Here is a 13,100-nt window from a genome sequence, read left to right on the forward strand (position 1 = left end):
TTGTGTAGCCAGGCGCCGGTGGCTCATGCCTGTAATCCTAGCTACTCAAGAGGCCGAGCTCTGAGCATCACGGTTCAAAGCCAGTCCTGGCAAGAAATCCGTGAGACTCTTATCTCCAATAAACCACTAGAAAACTGGAAGTGGTGCTGTGGCTCAAGTAGTAGAGCGCTCTCCTTGAGCTGAAGAGCGCAGGGACAGCACCCAAGCCCAGAGTTCAAGCACCAGGACAGACCAAAAAAAACAAAACAAAAGAGCTGTGTAAACACTTTGATTTCAAACTAAAAAAAATTAAAAATACATGTGTACTGAAGAGTCAGATTAGAACATGCGGAGTAATTGTGTAATTGTCCTTTACTGTGTAGAATTAGATTTTGACTTTAAAATTTCACACAGCAGATATAGGACAAACCTTGCCTTTTGAAAGTAATTATCATGTTCAAGAAATCATTATTAAGCTTTCTATTACTAAATCTGAAATCTATTGCAATTTATGATTCAGATTGTTACTTTTCTTCTTTTACTTGTACAATTGATATATTCTACCAGGTTGGTATGAGGTCTGCAGGAAGCATCGTTAATCAAATGACAAATATTGTTCTAGCTTAACTTTATGTGTTAAAATAACCAAAAGAAAATTATCTTTTTTGTTATAAAATAACACTTCCATTTTTAATTCAGTGCATTGCAGTTTTAGAATAGGGTGAATTGCTATTTATAAGAATTGTTTTTTCAAAACAATTTCTTTTTGCAAATTGTTTTTTCAAAAACCAGCATTGTTTTGTAGTTTATTATAAAATGCAGCTGCTAAGCCATGAAGCAATAGCTCATGCCTATAATCCTAGCTACTGAGGACACGGGGTCTGTGGATCCTGATATAGAATCAGCCCAGAGAGACAAAAAGTTGGAACTTAGGCTAGAGGTGTTGCTCAGTGATGGAGCATTAGAAAAGCCAGCTACACATCCTGAGTTGGAATCCCAGCACTGCTCTCCCCTGTGCCCCACCTCCAAAAAAAATTATCCAGACCTGGTGCAGTGAAAGTAGTAGAACACTAGCCATGAGTAACAAAACTAAGAACAAGAGTTTATACCCCAGAATCAGTGCACAGACACACACACACACACACACACACACACACACACACACACACACACACACACATACTTCTCCACTTCCTCTGCCTCCTCCAGATACTCACTAACGTTAATATGGATGAAACCTCTTTTCTATTTGCCATCCAATCTACACAGATTCAGGCTTCTTGATTTGCTTCATAGGGTCTACATTAGATTTTTTTCACAAAAAGTTCATGACTTTAGCAATTGAAAAGACTAATTTGTTTTGTTTGAGATCAAATTTTATCAGCAATGCCAATCACGAAGACTAAATTGGTTGAGTTATAATTCACACTCATTAAGATCATATGAGAAAATAATGCAATTAGAGAAGTGTTCAATCACTTTTGAATGGATGGTCTCAAAATACTTAAAAGTAGAAAAATTCAGAGAGTGATAAAAGGTACAGAAGATTCAGTGCAATTCAGAATCACAAAGAGTTAATTCAGAAATAGTGGAGATGATTTTTTTCCAAGTCTATCCATTTCCTTACAAATTGTAAGGTATCATTCTTTCTGATGGAAGCATAGAATGTCATTGTGTGTGTATGTATGTATATATATGGTATATATACACCATAATATATATATGTATATATATATAGAGATATATATCTATATATCTCTCTCTATATATATATCACATTTTCTAGATCCATTCATCTACTAAGGGGCATCTGGGTTGGTTCCATATCTTAGCTATGGAGAATAATGCTGTAATGAACATGATTGTGCTGGTAGCTTTAGTATGGCCTTGTTTGAGATCATTTGGGTAAATGCCCAGAAGTGGGATTGCTAGGTCATAGAGAGCTCAATGTGGAGTTTTTTGTTTTTTTTTTTGTCAAAGTGATGTGCAAATGGATGACAATTACATAAGTAAGGTAATAAGTACATTTCTTGTCAAATTTGTTAACCCTTCCCTCATTTTTCTCTCCTACTTGGCCTTCCCCCTCCACTCTCAAATTGTACAGATCATTTCCAATATATTGTCTTGTGTATATCACTATTGCATTTGTTTCCCCCTTGCCCTTTGTCTCACTATTCTGTTGTTCCACTTCCCTTCCCTTCCTTAATAAAAATAATGTATATACAATGCCAGGGTACCAAAATCAAATACAAGGACAACAGGGGATATATCACCAAGAGCAGAACATACAAAAGAAACAAAAAATACCCCAAATAGTATATTAATAACAGCAATGATGAAGAAAAACCTCTTGTGTCCATGTCTTGGAGTTCATTTCACTTAGTCATCTGATATGGTCGCATGTAAATATCTATTGAGCTATTCTGCTCAGCTGCTGAGATTATCCTTTACATATACTAATTATTGCAAATGAGAGAAACCATGAGACCTATGTTTCTTTGGCTCTGGAGTACTTCACATCACTTTCCAAGTCTTTCCATTTCCTACCAAATGGGGTGGTGTCATTCTTTCTGATGGAAGCACAGAATTTATATAAGTAAATACATGTGTATATACACACACACACACACACACACACACACACACACACACACACACACACACACACACACATTCTGAGGGGCATCTGGGTTGGTTTACACTCTCACCAAAGTATACACTCCCACCAAAGTTTCACTCCCACCAAAATGCAGTAGGGTTCCCTTCTGGCCACATCCCCTCCAGCATCTGCTGTTATTAGAGTTCTTGATTATAGCCATTCTAACTGGGGTGAGGTAGAATCTCAAGGTTGTCTTGATTTGAATTTCTGTTATGGCCAGAGAAGTTGAGCATTTCTTTATGTGTCTATTGGCCATTCTTATTTCTTCCTCAGAGAAGTCTCTCTTTAAGTCTTTAGCCCACGTCTTAATAAGGCTGTTGTTTCTTTGAGGATTTGTTTTGAAGGAGTTTAATTTTTTGAGTTCTAAGTATATTTTAGTTATGAGGCCCTTGTCTGTTGTATAAATAGTGAAGATCCTCTCCCCATCCATGGGCTTTCTGTTGATCTTGCTAGCTATGTCCTTTGTCATGCAGAAGTTCTACAGTTTCATACAATCCATTTTGCCCAACCTTTCTTTGATTTGTTGTGTTTGTTGTGTCTTTATTAAGAAAATTTCGGCCTGTGCCAAGGAAACCTAGGGTTTCTACTATTCCTTCATGTAATGTTTTCAGGGTATCTGCTTAGACTTCGAGGTCTTTGATCCCTTTGGAGTTTATTATGGTGCAGGGTGATATATAAAGATCTAACTTTAGTTTTCTACAGCTGTTGAACCAATTTTGCCAGAACCATTTACTGAAGAGACCGTCTTTCTTCCATTATATTTTTTTAGTTCTCTTACCGAAGATCAGTTGGCTATAGGTCTGCAGGTTCATTTCTGGGTGTTCAGTTCTATTCTACTGGTCCTCAGTTCTGTTCTTGTGCCACTACTAACCTGTTCTGATTACTATAGCTTTGTGGTAGTGTTTGAAGTATTGTTCTTTCTGCTAAGGACTGGTTTTGCTCTTCAGGGTCTTTTATTATTCCATATGAATTTTTGGATTGCTTTTTCTATTTCACTGAAGAATAAGGTTGGCATAATGATGGGTAGTGCATTGAATTTGTAGATAGCCTTTGGAAATATTGCCATTTTTACGATGTTAATCCTCCCAATCCAGGAGCATGGGAGGTTTTCCACTTCCTTAGTTCTGCCTTAATTTCCTTTTTCAGGATCTAAAGTTTTCATCATATGGGTCCTTCACTTCTTTGGTTAAGTTAATTTCCAGTTATTTCTTGGGGGGTGGGACTATTATAAAAGAAGTTGCATTTCAGCCGTTCTTTTCTCAGTATTGGCATATGGAGAATCATTGTTTTTTGAGGATTCACTTTATACCCTGCTACTTTGCCAAAATTTTCATATTAGCTTGAGTACTTGGAGTGCAGTCCATAGGGTCCTTTAAATACAAGATCATGTCATGCAAAGATGTTTGCATATGCCTTATTTAACACTTGGAAAGAAATCATATTAAGTAAGCCAGAGCAAAAAAAAAAAAGATCGTTCCCATTTCCCTTATTTTCAATAATTAGTATACATCAAGAATAATCTTATCAGATGAGCAGAATAGCTCAATAGCTATGTACATATAAACATATAAGGTGATGCTAAACGAAAGGAAGACATTACACAAGAGGTTTTTTTTTTTTTCTTTGTTGTTGTTGTTTTTAATGTACTATGTGATTTTTTTTGTTTCTTCCCCCTATGGCATATACCCTATTGTTACTGAATTTGATTTTGGTGCCCTGGTATTGTATATACATTTATTTGAATTACAAAAGGGAAGGGGAATGACAGAAGAGTGAGACAAAGGACAAGGGGAGAACCAATACAACAAGGATATTCACAAGGCAATATGTTGGGAATGGTCTGTACAACTTGGAGGTGAGCGTGGGGAAGCGGGAAAGTACAAGAAAAATTAGGGAAGGGGTCACAAGTTTGACAAGAAATTTACTTAATTCCTTGCCTATGTAACTGTAACCCTTCTGTACATCACTTTGACAATAAAAAAAATAACGGAGGTGATCGTGGTAAATTTAAATTTAAATTTGAGTTCTAACTCTGGCTATACAATCATGAACTATAATAAAAGATATAGTATGAACATGTATAGAAATCTTGTAATGAAACCCCTCAACTTTTAAAATTATGTAAATTATTACTAATGTAAACTGGCATTTTTAGCATCTCATTTTAAAATGGCATCTTTTCATGTTTTAATTCTTTACATATGTTATTGCACATAAAATATGACAAATACCTTGTGTTTGAGTATATTCAATTCAGACTAAGTGCATATTTATTGTATTAATGACTCTTCATTCTCTAATTTCTGAGATTATAATTACACAAAATAAAATGTTATTGCTTAGTATGCTTGAAGTCTTTCCATAGCTCTTTTTATTTCCTTGTTCATTTCTGAAGCTATTTTGTATTGACCAACTTGTAAATTTGCTAATCCTGTATTGAGCTCTGTCTAATCTTTTATTGAATTTGTTTATTTTTGAAACACAAAGTTCCTGACTTATAATGGTTCAACTTCTAACTTTTAAACTTTATGATACAGATTCAGTAGAATTTATGCTAGGAATAATTTTGATTTTTTTCCCATGCAAGAAGTGTTGTGCATTACAGTACTTCATTATTTAGAAGCCATAGCTCCCATTCCACCACACAGTCAGAAAGGAAAATGACTGAATCTACAGCAGGGGGGTTGCCAGTATTCCTCAGGTACAGGTATTTGATAAACTAGATGGCTTTTTTTTTAACACAGTGTTATGGATGGTTTAGGTCATTTTGCATGAATAAAAGCTAGTTTAAGTGTTCTGAGCCTGTTAATACTTGGAACACAATCTAACCCAAGCTACCTGAAAGTTTGTGTTATATTATATTGCTGGATTAACAGTAAATAAATGATTTCTTGTTTCATTACAAATTCTGCCTCTTTTTTTCACTCTTTTTCATTATTATATAATTGTGTTTATAAATGTAACACAAAATAGAATAGTATGGTCAAGACAGAATAAATGTGATTTGGAAATAAACATGAATGTGTATTTCATTTTAGTTGTATCTCAGGTGTCCTGTTCATTCTATTTAGTTATCACAAGAATAGCCGTGATTTAAAATTACATTAATTTCCCTCAGGTGATTGAATAATCATGATTATGACATCTCTGATAGCTAAAATATGTCCTGGAAAAACTGAATACAGTTAAAAGAGTGTTTAATTATACATTAGACTCGTAAAATTCATGCATTTACATTTTAATAAGTTGTATTCCTTAGCTATTCTCAATAAGAAATTGAGAAGTAATTCGTTTAAATCTTCTCTAACTCTTGCAATTATGTCATTTGTGACCAAGAGAATCTTAAGTGAACAAATATAAATACAGAAGACAGAAAGGTCTTATATTCCACCAAAGTATGTAGTCTAGAGATCAGTCCTAAAGCAATATATACTAAAATATATATACATATATACAGTGATTATATATGTAATATATAGTGTATATATAGCATATATGTAACATATAGTATATATATATATATATATATATATATATATTTATACACACATTAAAGTAACATATAATGATACCTAGCACTAGGTAATCTTCTTGGGTATCCTGCCACTGTAGTTAAATGTCTAGATTTTCACAAGAATGATCTCAATTAGGGCAATTATTGTCTATTGAATTGTGCTTGAGGGTGGACATTAGGTGGTCTGGGTAATCATGGTATTGGCATAGGAAATAAGGATGTTATCACCTTGGAACTTGTGGATTTGTATGTAGATTGTCCTTTACATTACAGGGGTTCATATCAACACAGAATTCATAGAGATTGTGAATGCACATGAGATAAAGAAAACTAGAGGGAATTGAAATTATTGGATGCTGAATGGGAAAAAATGTGGTTAAAGAAATGAAAACTTAGAGGTTCAATATATCAAGGGGAATATGTGAATAGTCTGAGCACTTTGAAAATATAAAGCTCATTAAACCTTCTTTTAAAAAATAAAACGGGGGGGGGGGGACCAAGATGGCGATGGGACAGTAGGGAAACACCACAGCTCTCTCCAACAAAAAGGAGAGTTTGAATTCCAATGCTTAATTTCCCCAAGAGACCAACAACAAAAAGAAAAACACCCAGAGAAAAAAAAACAAAAAAGAAAGAAAAGGAAGAATTTCAGAACAGAGAAACGTGAAGACCTCTCCCCCAACCTTTACTGGCTGAGGGGCAACACACCAAGCCGTGGCCAGCCCAGGCTGCTGGAGTCTCCAGAGACACAGGGAGTCATATGCAGATCACCTACTCAGAAGATGCCTGAAGTACAAGTGTCGGACCTGCTGACCATGACAAACAGAGAAACCTCCTAGCTAGGAGCCTGCAGAAAGATCTCACCCCCACCCCTCCCTCTCCTAGCAGAGAGGCTCCATCCCACCAAAGCCACTCAGCGGGAACCCCAGAACTACACGGGTCACCCACAGAACGCCAGAGCAGAAGACCTGCAAGGTACTGGTGCTGATTTGGAGAGCTCAAACAGAGACAAACCCCAGCGCTCAGAACCTGTATGGAGACCCCTCCAATACCCCTCAACTGGAGGCTGAAGGCTCATCCCGCGGCGCCAGCCTGAACAGCATCAACAAAGGCAGAGTCAGAGGAGAAAAACACAGAGCCACCACCGCCCAGCCAGCCCACAACCATCTCAACTGAATTCTGATTGCAGCAGCAACCGGCAACCTAGATCACACAGAAACAACTAGCTCCAGGGTGAGTACCCTACAGGGGACAGTGTATCCCTCAAGGGAGACCAAAGCTTGTGGGTACCCCCAGACCCTGACCAAGACTCCTACCCCAACACCCGGACTACAGGACCCACTAAAACTGGGAACTGTTCGAGAACTCCACCAGTCTGTGGAGCACACCCAGCCGGCTAGGCTAGAGCAAGAGCACCGCTAGAAGGGAGCATAAACGCCCAAACCAGGAACAGTACCCCTGGGTCACAACAGCCAACAGTGAAAGAAACTTGAACTGTGTACTCCAGGCTGCGTAACCCAGGCAGATACACAGCAGCTCAGGTCCACCTGGCATGCCCCAGGCCCGGACCAGGCCTGAGCAACACAGCCAACTCCTCCCAACTGATGTCAGAAGCTGAGCGTATGCCTCAGCAGAGGGGGGGGGGGACAGGGAGCTGCACCCCCTGGGAAACACGCCTATGACAGCCAAAGACTTGGCTGTCCAAGGCAAGAGAACCAGAAGCCCAAACCCCACCAGAACCCGACCCATAAATTCCGGGCTGGGAATTGGACAGCTCAGGCTGCCAGCACCTGATAATAGTCAGGAACTCAGGCTGGTAAGGTGGCTCAGCAGTAGAGTGCTTGTCTTGTGTGCATGAGGCCCTGGATCTGATTCCTCAGCACCACATAAGCAGAAAGGGCCAGAAGTGATGCTGTGGCTCAAAGGTAGGGCGCCAGCCTTGAGCTGAAGAGCTGAGGGACAGCGCCCAGGCCCAGAATTCAGACCCACTACTGGCAAAAAAAAAAAAAAAAAAAAATCAGGAGCCGGTAGCAGACTCCAACAACTGGGAGAGTACATCCAGCACATTCAATATCACCAAGAGCATGTGTAGGAGTAAACAGGAGCAGTTTAGGCTGCTCAATCCTTCTAAAGGTGGGAACTGCCAGTGATCTACAGCAGAAAGCCGAGAACCCAACATGAGTCAGACCAGCAGTTGGAGGTAGGCCCCCAATAGAACCGAGACCAGGTACAGACTCTCTCCACCAGCACAAAAACAGCAACCAAGCAAATACAGACACCTATTGACCAAAACAAAATTTTAGATTAGTCTCCAATAATCCCTGAATCCCCATGCAAAAATCACAGAGAAAAATTACAAGGTTTATCAACACCCAGGAAATCAAGCTACCCCCAAAAGCCAATAGCCTCCCAGGGGAAAGCCCCAGTGGGAGCAAAGCAGCAATGGAAGACAAAAGCTACATCCAAGAGATGCTGGATGCAATGACTCAAGAATTAAAGTGAGAAATAGACCAGAAATTTAAAGAACACAGGGACTAAATATTGAAAGAGATGCAGGTTATTAAACAGGAGGTGCATGCAAAAGTAGAGGCAGTACACACCTCACTAAGAGGTGTAATTAGTACAAAAATAGAGGCATCACACACCTCACTAAGAGGTGAGATTACTACTTTGAGAACCAACATCAAATCCATAAATGAGTCTATTTCCTCCATGCAAACCACAATGGAAGCCATAGTTAACAGAGTGAATGAAATGGAATGTAGAGTGCCAGATACAGAAGACAGAATACGCCAACTGAACCAAAAAATCACAGATATGGAAAAATCACTTAAGTTATGCCAAAGGGAAATCCAAGAGCAAGCGGATAGTGCCAAGAAATTTAAGGTTCATATAATTGGAGTGGACGAAGGTGAGGAATATCAAAGCAAGGAGATGCAAAACTTATTCAACAAGATTATCGGTGAAAATTTCCCCCATCTTAAAAAAGATCATCTTACCTACATAACAGAAGCATATAGAACACCTAATAAGCAGGATCCCAGGAGAAACACTTCTAGACACATTATACTAAAAATGATAGATCTGAATAATAAGGAAACAATCTTGCATGCAGCAAAAATGAAGGCGCTATACTACAATGGGAAAAATAATTAGACTCACTGCAGATCTTAATAAAACAAAAAGTTGGTTCTTCGAAAAAAATAAACAAAATTGACAGACCATTGGCAAGATTAATTAAAAAAAGAAAAGAGGAAACCCAAATTAATAGGATCAGGGATGCCATGGGAAAAATCACAACAAGAGCCCAAGATATCCAAACAATTATAAAGGACTATTTTCAAAAGTTATACTCTCTAAAGAAAGAAAACCTGGCAGAAATGGATGCAGTTCTAGAGAAATACAAGTTGCCCAAACTGAGCAAAGAAGAAGTAAATGAACTAAATAAGCCAATATCTTACAACAAGATACAGGAAGCAATCAGAAGTCTTCCAACAAGGAAAAGCCCAGGACCAGATGGATTCACAACAGAATTCTATAAGACTAATTCTCCTAAATTCAGGAACAAGACAAGGATGCCCACTGTCTCCACTCCTCTTCAATATAGTCCTGGAACTCTTAACCAGGGCAAAATAAGGCAAGAAAAAGATATTAAAGGGATCTACATAGGGAAAGAAGAAGTTAAACTATCCCTTTTTGCAGATGACATGATACTATACCTTCATGACCCTACTGCATTAGTGGTGGGAATGTACACTTATACAACCACTTTGGAAAGCAGTCTGGAGGGTCCTCAGAAAGCTAAATATTAACCTCCCTTATAACCCAGTCATACCACTTCTAGGCATCTATCCTGAACAACAGGAACCAGTATACAAGAACACATGCACCTCCATGTTTATTGCAGCACTATTCACAATAGCCAGGATATGGAAACAACCCAGATGTCCCACTACAGATGACTGGACACAAAAATTGTGATATCTATACACAATGTCCAGTACAGTTAATGGGTCTTGCTGTTGTATGTTTTTCTCTGATTTCCTCTAGTTCTATGTTGTCCTCCTGGTTTCCCTCCGGTGTGCACATATATACCATACATGTGATCAGCAGCATGGGGGTTATTTAGTAGTGATTCAACCAGATGAGCGCCAACCTGGAGCAAAATAAACCAAAGAGAGAGGGAGAAGTCCTGTGTTCATGTCTACTAACAGCACACACAAGAAGAGTCATTGTGAACCAGGAGGACGACACAGAACTAGAGGAAATCAGGAGAAAACATTCAACAGCAAGACCCATTAACTGCACTGGACATTGACCAAAATGAACTAAGCAACTCAATGGCAGTGATGGGAGGGAACAAGTGGGAAAGAGGGAACAGCTGTTGCTATGCAAAACGAAAGAAATGTACATATCACTCAATGTGGAAGAAATAACTGTATTGCAAAGCTCATAGAACTCATAAATATTATAGACCGCGATAGACAGTTTGTCCTATGAAAGTTAGAATGTGTTTGTGACTTTAACTAAGCTTCACTATCTCACAATACTGTGAAATTTGGGAAATTATGTAACCACTTAATCACAATAAAAAATTTGAAAAAAATAAAACAGATTTGTGGTCAACATAAGACCTGCATGGTTTTTCATTTCTTTTTCTTTTCTTTTTTTCTTGTTCTGAACTTGAACTCAGACCTAAGGCATTATCCTTGACCATTTTTGTTCAGTGTTATTGCTTGACCACATTTAAGCCACAACTTCTTCCAGGTAGAAATAACAGTTTCACAAAGTTTCCTGCTTTGGATGGATTTGAACCCAAATCCTCAGATATTTGGAGTAGTTATGGTTACAGAAGTGAAATATCAGTGGATAGCCATGACCTCATTTTTAATAAAATAAATTTACTCATAGATATAAGAATATTAAAGTGCTTATATATAGATATGGATTTATGATGAAGTAATGAAACATAAATTTCACTCATTTTAAATTTCACAACATTTTATCAAAATTATTGACGTTCATTTTTGTTTTAATTGTTTTCTACATGAATAATCTAAACTATAGTTTAAGGATCAGTAAAACATGAATCTTTTTTGGTATGACAGTCATCTGTGGAGGTAGAGCCTCAAAGGAATGTAGACACAAACTTGGCAACTTTCCCTCATGAAAAGGTATCTTTGAAAATACATAAATATATAAATATTACAAGTGACTTAAATGTTTGGTTTAATCAGGAATATTTGGCAATATGAAAGTAGAAAAAATGAAACTGGCTTTTTAAATATGTGAGCAAATTAAACATGCCTTTGAATAGTTTGCATATAGACATGAATTGAAAATGTGCTGTTTGAATTTTAAGTAATTTTAATGCATTTGACAGTTTTCTTTTGTATGACTACATTATTTTGTTAATTTTAAAGGAAAATTCTTGACATTTCTTTCAAACAAATATTATTCCTTTCTCAATATCAAAACTTAATTAAAAATAGCAAAAAACCTACTTGTTGAAGAAATTCTAATGACTTAATTGAATATATTCAGAAATGATTTATTCTTTTGTTTCTGTTTGGAGATAGTTCTTTCCTATGCAGCCTAGACTGGCCTTGAACTTGCAGTCCTTCTAATTCAGCTTTCTGCGTGGTGGATATGCAGGCATTGAGTACACTGGTTCACAGAGGATTTACAAATGAATAACATGGCAGATTTTGTTCACCATTTAGCTGTGGAATCTATCTATACAGAAAGGTAATAAGATGGAACTTGTGAAAAAGAAAATATTGGTATTAAGGAAAGTAGAATTATTATTAAGAATGCTGCTTGTATCATGCTTTTTATAGTGGACTATATACTTATACATATGTAGTAACAAATGTGTAAGAAGTTAAATCTAAGTTGAAGATATCTCAGGGTTTTTTTAAATGAATTTCCATGTAATTAAACAGCATTCTATGCATAGGAATAATGTAGGCATATGGTATACCTAGCCAATGATGAACACAGTAATGAGCCAATTTGATTAGTTTTAGATTGGTGCAACAGTAAATATTAGTAAGTGAACAATGTTAACTTAAATGGCAGAAAACTAGATCTTTTGCATATTATAGAAAAAGAATCAAAAGGTTCTGTCAAGTAAAATGTCAAGCAAATTATGAAATAAGAAAAAAATAGTACAAGAATGATACGATGCAATTGATTTAGGAATGTAACTGAAGAGTAGAGCAGAATTTACAGAATTAAGACTGCTCTCATTAAAACCAAAAACAAAGCTGGGCACTGGTGGCTCATGCCTGTAATCCTAACTACTCAGGAGGCTGAGATCTGAAGATCGTGGTTCAAAGCCAGCCTGGGCAGGAAAGTCTGTGAGACTCTAATCTCCAATAAACAACTAGAAAACCTGAAGTGGCACTGTAGCTCAAACGGTAGAATGCTTGCCTTGAGCTGAAGAGCGCAGGAACAGCATCCAAGTCCAGGTTCAAGCCCCATGACCAACCAAAAACAAAAAAACAAAAAAACTTTTAATGCAGTATTTTGTTTTGTACCTCCCTTGATATTGATGTTTTACATGTCATGACAACTTATAGAGAAATAATTTTAAAGGCAACAATTAAGTAAAACACATGTTTCTTACTTCTTTGGATATATGTTTACAATTGGATAAAATTGTTAATAATTTTGAATTTTAATTTTGCTGAAAAATATTTTCTTATATCTTCCAGGGCTAATTTGATTCTGAAAAATTATTACTATCTTGACAGTATTTGTTCTGTTCTAATGTTGTTAGTGGCTTGATTTAGTAGTATAAAGCTAACATGTTCATTGACAAGGTATTTAATATTTAGTTACTTATACTTAATAATGGTAGCTATCAGGACCAATTTATATTTCTTTAGAAATGCAGTTTATGCATAAGTTTCTGTTGTGGTAGTTTATTCTATTGTTGGGTCG

Source organism: Dipodomys spectabilis, unplaced genomic scaffold (assembly GCF_019054845.1).
Source record: "Dipodomys spectabilis isolate Male_0828 unplaced genomic scaffold, ASM1905484v1 ptg000002l, whole genome shotgun sequence".
NCBI lineage: Eukaryota > Metazoa > Chordata > Mammalia > Rodentia > Heteromyidae > Dipodomys > Dipodomys spectabilis.